Source organism: Elephantulus edwardii, unplaced genomic scaffold (genome assembly GCF_000299155.1).
Source record: "Elephantulus edwardii isolate Elephantulus edwardi_28Jun2011 unplaced genomic scaffold, EleEdw1.0 scaffold00158, whole genome shotgun sequence".
Taxonomy (NCBI): Eukaryota; Metazoa; Chordata; class Mammalia; order Macroscelidea; family Macroscelididae; genus Elephantulus; species Elephantulus edwardii.
The window spans coordinates 6345852-6361290 of NW_006399908.1; positions in this window are offsets into that span (position 1 = coordinate 6345852).

Here is a 15439-nt window from a genome sequence, read left to right on the forward strand (position 1 = left end):
AGGTGTGTCAGTGATGATAAGTTTGGCACAGGATAGAGCAGGATTCAGACCTGTTGTACACAGTCACTATGAGTAGCAAGGGACTCGACAGCATGTAACAATAACACTTCTTGATTTGAAATCACTTATTTATTTGCATTTCATGTTTAGGTGCGCTAATATTTTCAGGGCGGAAATGTTGGCATTTCAAAGGACAATCCTATTATCTGAATTAACATCTAAGTTAAGATTCTTCACTTTGGGTTATGGATTATCTACCTCTCCATCCTCTCACAGAGACAAAAAAAAATATTCACATGAATTTTATATTTTATCTTATCCAAGAGATAATTTATAGCAGTAGAAAATAATGTGTAGTGAAAGAAAGATTAAGTATAAGTAGTTAGAAATGAGTGATTTGGTGATTTATAAATACATTGCCTAATTATATGGGTGTATTCTACAGTGACTTAACACTGATTACCCACAGGTTCCACTTAGCTGGCAGTTTGACTTCCCAGGAGATGGGCAACTTCTTCTTATATGATTTAAAATCTTGAAAGCCAAATGGGAGATCCACTATTAGTCACAACCAACTGGACAATAGGGAGTGAGGTAAGAGGCTTATTGCTTTAAAATATTCAATTTACTTTTCTATTTGTTTTCTCATTTGTGTAAAGTGGTACCTTTTACTTTGCACATTAAAAAATACTGTAAAGTTACTTTCTTGAAGTAATGAAAGACTACATATGCTTCATAATGTAACTCAATGGATTAATTGCATGTTAATAATTGATTGAAGTAAAGCAAATTCCTCAAAGCCTGAACATTAATTATTAATTCCATCACTAATGGAAAAGAGTGTTTCTGGCACTCTCATGTTGAAGTAATGACTGGTATTGATTTTACATTCAGTGTATGTTTGATGATGAATGAACTAGTGAACAAATTCAGATATACGATCGGGGCTACAAAACTAAAGTGACTTCTTCACCTTGCCCCTGAATAAAGAGATGTTTAATTACAACCTTGGTCACGTCTTTTGCTTCAATAGTTTTTTGACACTAAAATACAATAACTGGATCAATTTGTCACCAAACCATTATTCATGAGACACCATGATTTGGCCAGAATTGACAACTAATGACTTCTGGTAAGAGCCTTCAGATTAAAAAATAATTTGTTTACAGTTATTAGACTTACATTCAATTTCAGCTCGTTTGGAAGTACATTTGAGGAAATGGGTGTTTTTTTTTAAAGAACTGTTTTCCCTGATGTCTGTTGCAGCCTGATATTTATACTGCTGTCTGTGCTCATTATAGACTGCATTGATTACACAGTTGTAGTGTCAATGTAACAGAGGAGTTTATTCTTCTAGCACTGAAGCAAAAATGAAGAAGGAAGCAAGCTTACTTCAGTGTGTCCTTATTGTCTTCCAAGAATAAAATCACAAACAAAATCCAAGCTATCTTTGCTGCTCCTAATTTAACCACACAACCTATAAACAAACAAAGGTAAATGCAAAGACTGTAAACTAATTAATTGTGCAAATCAAATATCAAGGGAATAATACGTTGCTGCCAAACAATGGATTAACAGAAGGTAAACTCCCTTTGTACAAAATCGCACAATCCAAAATTACACCCCATTTAAGCCGTAATTCTCCTTTAAAATATGTAAAGCCATTTTTTATTATACCCAAATGAATAAATTTGATAATAAACAAAGGAAAAAATATTGATTCCAGTATTAAATTTATTTTGGGTAGCTGATGGTAGTAAAAGGATTCTTTGGACATTTCTCAAATTTCGTAAAGAGAATACCATTTGCCACGTTTATTGTGTAGAATGTTCTAGAGCTATGATGAATGTGTCCTTTCCTTACAGTTTATCATTTTGATTTAATTCTACTTGAAAATACTAATCTGTAAACAAACCAAATCAAAACCAAACCAAACCTACAAACAAAAAATTAAATCCATGATTCCACAAATGAAATTACAATGAACTTAATTATACTAATGTTAAATATTTTGCTCAATAATGAAATGATTAATATGTATTTTAGTTTTAAAGGTACTGCAATAATGAAGAAAAGAATTATTTATAATCAACCACTTATCTATCAGCATGTCTTACTATGCTGGCTTTCATGTTGATATAATGCTGGAAGCTATGCTATTAATAATATTTCGAACAGCAGCAAGGTCATTCGTCTGAAATATTTCAAAAAGGTGAGGAAGAAAGGTGTAGACATTTAACTCAGTGAAAAACATCTGAATCACAATAGAGTATCCTCTAGCATAACGCTGGGAGATGAGTCTATAAGTTGGAAGGTAACAGTGAACGTGTGGAAACTGCAGACATGGGCAGAGATTCGCCATGCTGTGCATGGCATTCTCACAAGTCAGAGCAACTCAACAGTTACAGTAGCAGCAACAACGACAACAACAAAGTCATTTCAATAACCTTAATCACTGTTAGTATCCCTATCATACAGCAGAGAAAAGTTTATGCACATCAGAGAATATGAACAGAAGTGTCAGAACTTAGAACATACTGAAGGAGTCTTACATGAGGTGACAAAGAACTACAACCTCGGAGTTTACCTTTATATGAATACCATTGTAAGGAGAATAAAAAGTATCTGAAATTAGACAGAAAATGTAGCCAGACTTAAAAAATGTCAGTAAATAGCGGAACCTAATAGCAAATAAATTAACTGAAGAAAGTAACTAAATATTATAAGTTAGAAAACAATGCAGTTAGAATTAAAAACTCTTTTATATGAGTAGACAAAGAGGAAAAGAGAATTGACAGTTCACAGAAGATAATGAGAGATAATATTTTTAAATATTCAGGTATAAAAATAAAACTAGAAGGGAAATAAGAGAAAAAGGGGAAGGTTGTGATACAAACTCTTATTTTGTGTGAGGGTATTTCTTATGCTTAAACATCTACTAAAACAATTAAACATAAATATAAATTAACCTGCCAAGGGAAGCAAACTACTTCATCTTGTGAACAGACACCTAGGCTCATAATGGGCTGATAACCGAAAGTCTTGTAATTAAGCAACAGCTTAGTAAGACAAATAAATTGTTGGGATCACTTTATGAGGACAGTGAAATAAATATATTGTGATTAATTGTCAGTCCACAGTCAGAGAAAAAAAAACAACATTAGAGTCAAATAATTAAGAATCACACTGCACCTTTGCTGACAATGAATTCTCTCCTTTGAGCTAGAGGTTGACCTTGACAGGCTGTGATTAATAAGCTTTTTCGGGAATGTTCCATACACCAGTTCAGGAACTCTGATGGCCTCGTGCATAGGGACTTGCATTGCCAATGCAATGCAAAAAGTAGGCTGTTTGAACCCACTACCTGTTCCAAGAAAGAAAGATGAGTAATCTCCTTTCCTATAGTCTATAAATAAACCCACTGGAGAGTCAGCTATGCATTGGCTTCTATTCAACAGGACTGAATTGAGATGATGCTCCTTTTTCTTTCTATAGTGATTTACCCTTATCTCCTCAGTTTCCTTGTCCCTCAGTGATTATCTGACCTATTTCCTGATAACTTACTGTAACTCTTCCTTTTCACCAGCAATCGGTTTATTGCTCTTTGATGGACTCTAAAAGTAGCTCTGGTGGCCTAGTGACAAGGGGTTGTGCTCAAAGGAACTCAGTTTAAATCCACCAACGGCTCTGCAGGAGAAAGATGGGCAATCTCCTAATATGTGATTTATAGCTTATGAAAAGCCACTGGAGGGTCACCTCTGAGTCATTTCCAACTTAACTGCACATAACAACAACAACAACAACAATCTCTAGAATTCCTGGATGGTGCAAATGGCTAGTATATACGATAAGCTTGGCTCTTTGAGTCCCTCCAAAGAATGATTGAGGTTCTGAAATCTCTTGTCATCAAAAGTCAATGCAGCACAGTCCTACTCTGACATGTAAGAGGTCACAATAAATCGAGAATACACTCGAAGGCAACAAGGGGAAATTTTGTTGTTGTTGTTGTTGTTGTTGTTGCTGTTACGAGATTTTATTCACCTTGCTACTACAGTAGGTAAGTGTTATTGTTAAGTGTCATTGAGGCAACAAGAATTCATAGCAGCTTTGTGAGCAACAAATCTATTCCTACAATTTCTGACATACTTGAGTCCATTGTTATAGTCACAGTATTAATCCATTTGAGGGTCTTTGTCTCTTTTTCTGACCTTCCATCTTTGCCAACATTATGTCTTTTCCCAAGAACTGGCCCCTCTTGACATCATGCTCAATGTGAGAGGAAGTTTTATCATCCTTGCTTCTATGGACCATTTTTATTCCTTGGACTTGTTCAAATGGGTCATCTTGATGGACAGGTTTAAGGAGGGTTCCCAGATTGAGACACACTGGAAATCAGGATTGGCTATTCATTTCTGAAATAGCAGACTCTCAAACACTCTATGATTAACTAGGAAGCAGTGTTGAATATGGTACTGAAAATAGAGCCAGTAGAGGACATTAAAAATGTGGGTAAATAGCTGCAAGAATCCATACACACCTACTCCCATCACCCCAGTCTCATAACTAGGCCATGAAATGTATGAAGTAGTAATCTAGGAAAATTATTCTTGTTATTGGGTGTCTCTGAGTAAACATGACAAATAGAGACCTTATGAACAGTAGATCTAAACCTTGCTCTTCTCATCATCTCTGATAAACTTAAGCCTATTGTGACAGTCATTGTGTCAATCTTCTTCAGACTCTTCCTCTCTTTTGCTGATCCTCCACTTTTCCAAATGTGTTGTCTTTTTCCAAGGACTGAGCCTTCCTAACAATAAACTCAAGGTTTGTGGGATGACGTTCCATCATCCTTGCCCTTAAGGTGCACTGGTTGCATTATTATCAAGATGCTGATGTTGTTGTTGTTGTTATGTGCCGTTGAGTCACCTGCGACTCATAGTGACCCTATGTACAACAGCCCTAAACCTACCCTTATCCTGTGCAAATCTCACTGTCTCCGACACACCTACTCCCATCACCCCAGTCTCATCACGTATCTTCCTCTCCTGTGCCATTCGTCCACACTCCCAAGTATGATGTCCCTCTCCAAGGAATGGTCTTTGCTTGCAACATGTCCAAAGTATACCAGACGAAGCTTCAGAATCCTTGCCTCCAAGAAGCAGCCTGGCTTCACCCTCTCCTGGACAACCCTGTTCATTTTCTTAGTTCATTTTCCATGGTATATACATGGTATATCAGTTCATGGTATATTCTTCTCCAACACTACAGTTCAAAGGAATCAATCCTCCTTCTATCATCCCTAGTCATTGTCCAGCTCTCTGTGACACATAGCAAGTGATTGCAAAGACCATGGCCTGTATCAGCCACACCTTAGTCATGTAAGAAGAAAAAATCATCTTTGATCAAAGACAGCTTCAATCCTTTCTCCATTTATCATAATATTGATTGTTGGTCCTGTGGTGTGAACCTTTGCTTTCTTGAGGTCAAGATGTAATCCATATTGAAGGCTATGGTCCTTGATCTTCTGCAGCAAGCATTTCATACAAACAAGGTGTGTCATCTGCATTATGCAGGTTGTTGATGAGTCTTCCTCTGATCCTGATGTCACATCTCTCTTTACAGAATTCAGCTTCATGAAGTATTTGCTCAACAAATAGACTGAGTATATAGAGAGAAAGGATACAATACTGACATACATTTTTCTTAATTTTAAACCATGCAGTGTTCCCTTGCTCCATTCGGACAACAGCTTCTTGATCTTGGCTTGGTTTCTTATGAGCACAATTAAGTGTTCTGGGATTCCTATTCTTCTTAATGTTAGCCATAATTCATTATAATTCAGAGTCAACTGTCTTTTCTTAGGCAGTAAAACACAAAAAGATATTCTTCTTGTATTCTTTTTTTTTAAGCCAGGATCCATCGGATATCCATAATTAGGTCCCTTGTGTCAGTCTCAATTAAGCCCAGCTTGAATTTCGAATAGTTACTTCTCAATGTATAGTTATAGCTAGTTTTGAACAATATTCAACAATATTTTACTTGCATGTGATATTAATGATATTGTTTGATAATTTCCACATTCTTTTGCATCCTTTGTGGGTTTTGGGGGGTTTTTGTTTGTTTTTTGGTGTGTTTTGTTTTGTTTTTGGTAATGAGGACAAATACGAATCTCTTTTTGAGTGTCAGCCAGGTAGTTGTCCTCTAAAATTTCTGAGTTAGACTGGAGAGTGCATCTGAGGCTTCATCTGGATAATAAAATATGTTAGTTGAAACATGTCAACTGATCTTCTCTTCTGGGGCCTTATTTTTTACCAGTGCTTTCAGTGAGGCTTGAATTTCAATCTTCATTAGTATTGGCTCTGAAATGATTCATTGTGAACTCGTTCTTTTGGTACAGCAGTTGTATGTATTCCTTCAATCTTCTTTTGATACATCCGAGATTATTCATTATTATATCCATAACATCTCTCAGTATTGTAACTTGAGGATTAAATTTAGTTTTTGGCTCTTTCAGCTTGAGAAATGCTGAGTAAAGTCTTCTCTCTTTATTCTCTGACTCCAACTTTTGTACATTTTTTTATAATATTTTGCTTTATCCTCTCAAACTTCCCTTTGAAAGCTCTTCACTTGGTTCAGCAATTCTCCCTATTTTTTTTTTTGGCTTCTCAATGCTCTATTGCAATTTGTATAGCTTCTTCTGATATTTGTTTTCATTTTTCTTTCTCCTCCTACTTTGTAGTGACCTTTCTATTCTTTTCATGGATATATTTGATATTCTCCTCCAGTTCCTCCAGTATTCAGTTATTGGCATTCAATGCCTCAAAACTGTTCTTGAGATGAGTCTTATATTAAACTAGGATAGACTCAAGTTCATACTTTGGTTCCTGAGGCCAACTTTTCATTTTCTTTGGCTTCCACTTAAAATTATACATCAGTAATTAACAGTCTTCTTCATAATTGGTGCCTTGTCTTGTTTTGACTTCTGATATTGCACTGATATTTCGATTCCTGTGAAGTCCATCAGATGAGTTCCATGTCTAAAGTTGCCCTTTGTGCTTTAAAAAAAAAACAGAACAAACAAACAACTTATCTGCTGTGGATAATTGATTGCCTCAAATCTATAACCAAGTTTGTACTTTCTGATGACCATTCATTTCCAACTTTTGTGTTCTAGTCACCAATAACTATTAATGCATTGTAATTGCATGTTGGGTCAATTTTGGACTGCAAAACTTGGTGGAAACCCTCAATCTCTTCCTCTTTAATTGCTGGTACAAATAACTGAATACAGTTATTATTATATATTGTAATTATTATTGTAATTTTATATTGTAGTTATTATTATAAGTTGTAATAGTAGGTCTTCCTAGAATGTGTGTGGTCTGTATCCTATCCCTCACACTGTAGTACTTCGGAACTTGCCCTTTTAAATATGAAAGCAACACCCTTCTTCAGTTTTTAATTCCCAGCATAGTAGGTCATGTAATTTTCCAATCCAAGGTAGCCCATGCTAGTCCATATCAGTTCACTGCTACCCAGAATTCCAAGCTTTATATGTTTCACTTTGCTTTTGATAACTTCTAGTTTTCCTACATTCATATTTTGTACAGTCCATGTGCCAGTTATTTTGCACAGATCTTGTATTTTGTACATTCAATGAATGGTTGTTTGTAACTGTTTCTCCTCATTTTTTAGGGACTTCTTTGTCTGAGCTCTACCTCTGATACTATGTCTACTCATGTTTCTTTGTTCAAAGGACTTTCAAAGACATGTTGTTTTAGAAGTGGTTGCACAATCCTTTTTCCTTGTCTGTCTTCGTACAGAAGCTCTCTTGTAATCTGCTACTCTTTTTCTCTTCAGTGGTACATTTAAACCATTCACGTTCAGTGTAATTACTGAGAGGTAGGGTTTTATTGCTGTCATTTTGATCAATTCTTTTTGGTGTTGTTGCTAGTTACTTCGGTCCATCCTATTTTCTGTGGCATGTCTGTATGAAGGACTTCTCTCAGTATTTCCTGTAAGGCTGGTCTTGTTTTTATGAACTCCTTTAGGTTCTGTATTTCTGGGATAATCTGTCCACCATGGGTAACCATTCTGATACTTGAGATAGCAGTGACAGCTTTATAGTATCCCACAAGCTACACCAGCACAGCAGACTAACAGACAAATGCTCTAGTAATAGGAATAAATAATAATACTCAAGTGGCAAGAAGCTGGACTGCAATCTCAAATACATATGGTTCAAACACACCATGCTCTTATGAGGAGAAGGATGAGCAATCTCTTCCCTTGTGATTAACTGCCTCTGAAAACCTCCTAGAGGGTCAGCTATGGATTGGTTCTGACTTGATGTTAAACAACAACAACATATAAGTCTAAGATATAAAGTAATTGGCAACATGGAAACCATGCCTCAATAAACAGATTCATTAATAGGTGTTGTACCTCTAAAAACAAACCATGAAGACAACCAGGTATTCACATATCATGGCACAGTAAATCCTTTTTAAACCTCAGCTGAGGCCCATAGGACACAATAGGATGGGGTCCTGGATGGGAATATTGGAACAGACTGTGACTCAACTGGATCTTTAGAATTGGCTCTAAGCATAGCCCAGAGGCTACTGGTTCTGAGGACCAGATGGCACAGGGCAGAACCTGCCTCCTTCTCACCTTTAGACCTCTGCTCCATGCATCAGAACCCTCAGTGGGGCCACAGCTTCCTTTATTGTTGTCTTTAGACCACTGTTCTGGGCATCTGTATCTATTACCATCAGGACCTTACCTGCTTTACTAATAGAAAATTCTGAAATGTCTCTTCCAACATTATTCTTTATTTTTATCACTTTATATTGTAATTACAAAATTAAGTATATGGCAGTATACATTTTCTTCTCCTCCCAGGTAAGGTATGATTTTTTAAAAAATAAACATTTCCTTTTCAAAATATAAAAATTATGAAACATCATAACATGATATTGTAAACAGTACTAATATACTGAAAAGTAATTTAGGGAGTCAATAAGACAAACTTAGATCAGAGAAGGATAAGACATAATTAAATTGTCATCACATTATTTTATTAAGAAATTTTTGTGGTGTAGTCCATAGTGGATTGGCTGTACATTTCAGTCATTCAAATTCACCAGATATTCTGTGGGAGAAAGTTGAATAGTCTCCTCCCATTAAGATCTACAGTCTGCACTTGATCCAGGCCATAGTCTTTTTAATTACTTACTATGATGCTGAGAGCTGAACAATGAATAAGGATGACAGAAGAAGAATTGAAGTCTTTGCATTGTGGTATTGGAGAAGAGTACTGAATTATGGATTACAAAAAGAACAAACAGGTATGTCTTGGAGATGGTGCAGCTAAGGATCTTCTTGGAAGCAAGGATGAGAAGCCTTGTCTCACATACTTTGGGTGTGTTACTAGGAGAGGCAACTCCTTGGATAAGGATATGGTCCTTGGGTAAGTAGAGTGATGGCAAAAAAGAGGAAGACCTTCAACCAGGTGGATTAATACAGTGAATGCAGTAATAGGCTTGAGTGTGTCAGAGATTGTGAGGATGGCACACGATAGACAGGATTCAGATCTGTTGTTCATAAGGTCACTATGAGTTGTACTAGACTCAGTCATAACTAACAACAATGATACAGAGGGAGTATTGGTGGCTTAGTAGTAAAGAGTTAATTAAGCTCTCAATTCAAAGATAGGTAGTTTAAATCTTCCAGCAGGTTTGCAGGAAAAGGATAGGCAACCTCTTTTTGTGTGATTTGTTGTCGAGTAATATTGAGTTGGAACCAACCCATAACTAACACACTAGCTAATTTTCAGAGAAGTTAATCTCACAAGAGAAGATTTCCCAATCTGCTTCGGCAAAACAGGTAGTGGACTTGAACCATGTGATTTATTGTCTCTGAAAACCTGCTGAGGGGTCAGCTATGAAACAGTTCTGACCTGATGGTACCCCAAAAAAACTTGGTGAAGGGTCACTGTGGATTAGAACCACTTCAAAGGCAGTAAACTTGACATTTTGGTTTTGACATATCACTACTGAAAAGATCAATATAACATGAAAGAATTAAAACAAATATGAAGTGTTATTTGGAATTTAAATCAGATTGTTAGATTCAAAGAATTTCTGTACTTTCAATAACAACTGTGAAGTTGTATCTGCTATCTTATTTACAACAATAAAATCAATGAACAACTTAAAAGGTAAAATAATATATGTCTTAAATATACATTATAGAATGCATACTAGTCTATGGAATTTGATGTAGAATAATTAGTTAATACATTAATGACCTAGTGAGTAAGAATTTGAGCTGTTAAACCAAAGGCAAGCAGTCTAAATTTCCCCTGAAGTAAAGAGATGGGCAATTTCCTCTTGGAAAATTTATAGACTCTGAAAAGCCAGCAATTTTGGTTCACATATGAGTCAATTATAACTTGATGGCAAAGAATCAGTCAATTGTACAATGCATAAGGACTTGTAAAAGCCTTCATTTTACTTACTTTTTATCTTTTGAAAATACTGATTTCTTTGAGTTGTGGTATTGGAGTATTGAAAATTCCATGGACCTTCAAAATAACAAATTCTCTTCAATTCCTAATTGAATTTTTCCTATACCTTCACCTCCCCTTCTGCCCACTAACATCTGCGGTCATGATGGTTTTCTGTTCTTCCATTTGTTCTCCCTCACATTTCCTCTCCCCCTTACCCTTTGAAACATTTATACATATTTTATTCACTTATCTTCCTATTTTCACAATAGTGATCTTATGCAGTGTCTGTCCTTGGGTTATTGAGCTATTTTGTTCAGTATATACTCTCTAGCCTCTCCCATGTTACATATTATTTTACAAAATCATTGTTCCTCAGTGCTGCATAGTATCTAATTGTGTGAACATACTACAGTTCCTCAATCTGTTTGACTGTGGATGGGCCTTTGGGCTGTTTTCATTATAGTCTTATTGTGAATAACACAACTATGAACATAACAGTAGATACATCCATTCATCTCAGTTTAGATTTCCTTAGGCTATATTTCTAGCAGTGGAATAGCTCATAATATGAGATTTCTATGTTCAGTTTTTTGAGGAAACATCAAACTGTCTTCCACAGTGGTTGTACCATTTTAAAATCCCATCAGCAGTGCATAAGAGTTTCAAACTCCAAACACATCTGATCCAACATTTATTGTGTTGTTAAACTTTGTTACTGCTTCTGGGTAAGATGGTGTTACTGAATGCAAGGGGTTCTTTCTGTATTCAATTGTCAATAAAACAATTGGATTGCAATATTCATACGCACTTTATTACATATCTGGGAAAAAGGAGTGAGATTCTTCTCAGAGACCGCCTTCTCATCTAGGAGTGGTTATTAGGCTTTTATACCAGGGTAAGACACCAACTCACTTAACAAAACACTTTTTTTTAAAGTAAAAAAGAACTTTTACATCTCGAAAAAAAAACAACCCATCCCATACTCACAAACAGATAGCAGTCACAAACAGATACCAGTAAATAGGCAACCTACAAGAGTTAACACATGAGTGAGAAAAACAGGTCCTGAAAAAATAAAGGCTAACTCAGGAAAGTCACTCCTCTCTTCCTGGCAAACTGGCCGATTAGTATATAATTTAGATATGACAGGGAGCAGTTCTGGTTTAGTTGTGCTGCAATTCCTTACTTAGTCCAGCCAGTAGACTAAGCCATCAGATCTCCCTCCCTACACCACCAGGACTCATCTAAAGAGGTAATGATGTATTTTAAAAAGATTTGTTTAGGTTCTAACTGAGCATTGTTATTCCACTCTTGGGTACATTCCCTGAAAAACTTTGAAAGCTGGGACTCAAACAAGACTCCTATACTCTAGTGTTCCTTGCAGTACTTGGGGCGTGGAGCTCAGTTGACTTCTTAGCCTTGAGTGTTTATGTTGGAAGTTTGATACTGTTGTGGTTTCTTACTTTCTCTGAGACCTGTTCATCCTCCTTGGTAGCTTCTTTGACTCTCAGTGTTCTGAAATTTCACAGGAATAGGCTGGTAGTTCCTGAGTGATGCAAACACTTAGATGCTAAGATGCTAATCAAAAGGTTGGCGGTTTGAGTTCACCTAGTGGCATCTTGGAAGAAAGGGGTGGTGATATCCTTCCTCAAAATCAGCCACTGAAAACCATATGGAACATAGAGCGTTACTGAGCAGTTCTATTCTGGTGCATGTTGGGTTGCCCTACGTCAGAATCAATTAGATGTAAGTGGTTTGACTTGCTCTGGTGCCTGTTTTATTTCATTGAACTGGGTATTAAGTGGGTCCTTTTCAATCTGAAAAGGAACATTCACATTATTTATAACTTTGTCCTTACCATTTTCTCCTCTCTTTTTTCTGGGATTCTGGTATGGTCACATGGTAAATTTCTGGAACAGGTCATCTAAGGTTTTTTTTGTTTTGTTTTGGTTTTTTGTTCCTTCTTCCTCCTCTTTCCATCTCTTTATTTAAAATCACATCCTAGAGGTTTCCTTGGTTCTTGCAACTAAAATTCTGGCATCATTTTCCATTTCAAGAGCTCTCTTTCCAGTTGCCATTTCATCTCATCTTTTTGTCTTATCCTATTTAAATTTTTTAATCGTATTTAACTTTTTGTGACACGAATGTGTCAAATGCGTTAATGGTTGGCTACCCAATGCGGACAGAGAGTGGGGTGGAGCTCCCTGATTGAACAAGCGTGGAAGGAGGAGTGGCAATCACTTCCATAATAGCTTGTCTCCGGAAACCTTATGAACCTGGAGAGAGGATGAAAGGCACCTAAGCGTCGAGGACTCTCTTCATAGGGTCACTATGAGTCGCCTGCGACTTGACGGCAGTTAACAACAACAACAACAAAAGCTGACCTAGGAAAGATGCATTTCCTCTCCTAGTAAACAGAGGACTTAAACTACTTTATATGACTAAAGAAAGGAAACAAAGAATTCTGAGGCAAAGTAACCAGTTTTGTAGGCTGAAGAAAACAGATACAAGTTTTAGTTTTATAAAATGTGTGTGTGTGTGTGTGTGTGTGTGTGTGTGTATAAAATTGATAGATAGATAGAGAGATGGACTGTTTGAGCCTATTGTTACAGTCACTGTGTCATTTCATCTTGCTGAGGGTCTTCCTGTCTTTCTTTGACTCTATTTTTCCAAACAGGACATCTTTTTCCATGAACTGGTCCTTCCTGATAGAATATACGTATATGAAATTTTAACATCAGTTAATAAAATTCTAAAGTTATTGTATTATACTTACAAAGTTAAGGCAACACTCATAAATGTTAAGGAGCTCAAATTTTATTCCACATAAGGACAGAACAGACAAGGAGGGTGGAGTGAAAAACATTCTACCTCTAAGAAAGAGTAGGATTCTGGATCTCTTCATTGATAATATCCCAGATCTTGAAGAAAACTAAGGACAGGACCCATGGGGATTTTCCAGCAAATCTGAGGCCACACCTGTTGAAAGCAGAGAAGGACTTTCCCTCCTAGAACAAGGCATCCCCCAGAGCTGGTGGCTCCTATGTGGACTTGGCGTCTTCGGAAGTGACAACAAAGAACTGTTTCCTAAAATCATCCACTTGTATTTCTCCCACAGAGCACTGCAGAATTAAGAGAGCGTTCTTTTCCCAAGGTTTTGAAATCTAGTCTTGTATGCTTCATCAGGCTAAGGTGTGGAGGGTTGGATTCCACAAGGTGGTTGTCTTGTTTTGGTAGAGGCTCGGTTGTTGCATGTTTGTTTTCTGTTTCATTCACAATGTGGTGTAAGCTGATTGTATTTAGCTTTGTATTTAATAAAGATGGTTGAGCCCTCGGGCCTGGTTTTAATTGTGTTCTTCTAAGTATTATAGCACTGGTCTGTCAATTTTCTGTACAAAGGTAGCTTGGAGTTGCTGTGATACTGAATACTGTGATAGTGATGTATCAAATGCAATTATGGTTACACATGGTGGGCAGTGTTTGGTGTAGCACCCAGATTAAAACAGGCTTGGAAGCAGGAGTGGCATCCACTTCCTAAACAGCTTGCCTCTGGAAACTCAGTGAACTTAAAGAAATGATGATAGTTCATAGCGTTACTATAAGTCATCTAAGACTCCAAGGCACTTGACAGCAACAACATCAGAGTTAGATATAACTAAAGAAATATAAATAGTTAATATATGAAAGAATAAAAAGCCAGAATGGGCCATCTGTCTTTTCCTCTTTTCACTTCATCTGCGTATAATGAAATTTTAGAAAATATTGGCAAAATATGAGTATTTTTACCCAAATGAATTATAATTTGTACTCTACAAGTACTCATATACATGAAATATCTTTCTTCTTTGAGTAACAACAAAAATTTTAAGTCAGATGTACAAAGGAGAATGTATAATTTCCCTAAAGGTCAAAGTAATTTGAAGAGAGATATAAATAAACTGTGCTGTATCAGAAATATTAAGAACTCAAGGAAAGAAACTCCATGTTATTTCACCACTTTCACTTTCCCTAGTAAAACTAGTGTTCTTCATACTACTTAACAGGCCAAGAGTTCTGGAAAGAACCGAAGTTTAACAAAATCATCCCTGATGGAATAAGGCACACAAGATGCTGAAGAACACAGAAAAACTGAGATCTGAAATAAGAAACAGTGGCAGTAAATAAACTCATTATTGCCAGGCCTGCAGGGCTGGCTCACACCTTGGAGGCAACCTACCTCGCTTACAACCGCCACAGCCAATCAGCAGGCTTCAGGACTCTGCCAAGAGCCTTCCCCCTTAACAACATCATCAGATGTCACCAACAGCGCCAATCAGCGAGCCATATGTCTACTTCCTCTGTCAGGAGACGGCCCTGTCCTCCCGAGCCTTTTAAAAGCCAGTTCACACCTGGAAGGAACTTCTCTGATCTGTTCTTCCTTCCTTCCTTGCATCCCTCTAACCCCGGGTGGAGAACCTAACCTCGGCCAGAGAACCTTACCCTGGGAGCCAGAGAGCCCCAATAAAAGCTGCTTTGCTTAATTTTGCTTTCCGTGCCTATTTTACTATATAATTATATTCTGGCCTCTCTTCATTAGAAATCTAGGCTGTGCTCTGGGAAAAAAATGTTCCAGTGAGAAAAATTAACCAGGAAATGTAGAGGTCTAATTTCATATGATACTGATTATGGTTATGTTTTTTTTTTAAAAAAAAAAAAGTACAAACAAAAAGTTCTAGAAGTTCAAAAGAGCATATGTTAAATTATTAATGAAGTTTATATGATAGTAGAATTGCAATTTTGGTTTTTATGGTTATTTTTTAATTCTTGTTTTCTTAAACTCTTTAATGAACTTATAATATAGAATAAATATATGGTAAAGGTATTATTCATTTGCACTTAGAAGAAATTAAATGAATTATAATTCACAATTAATGAATAACAATAATT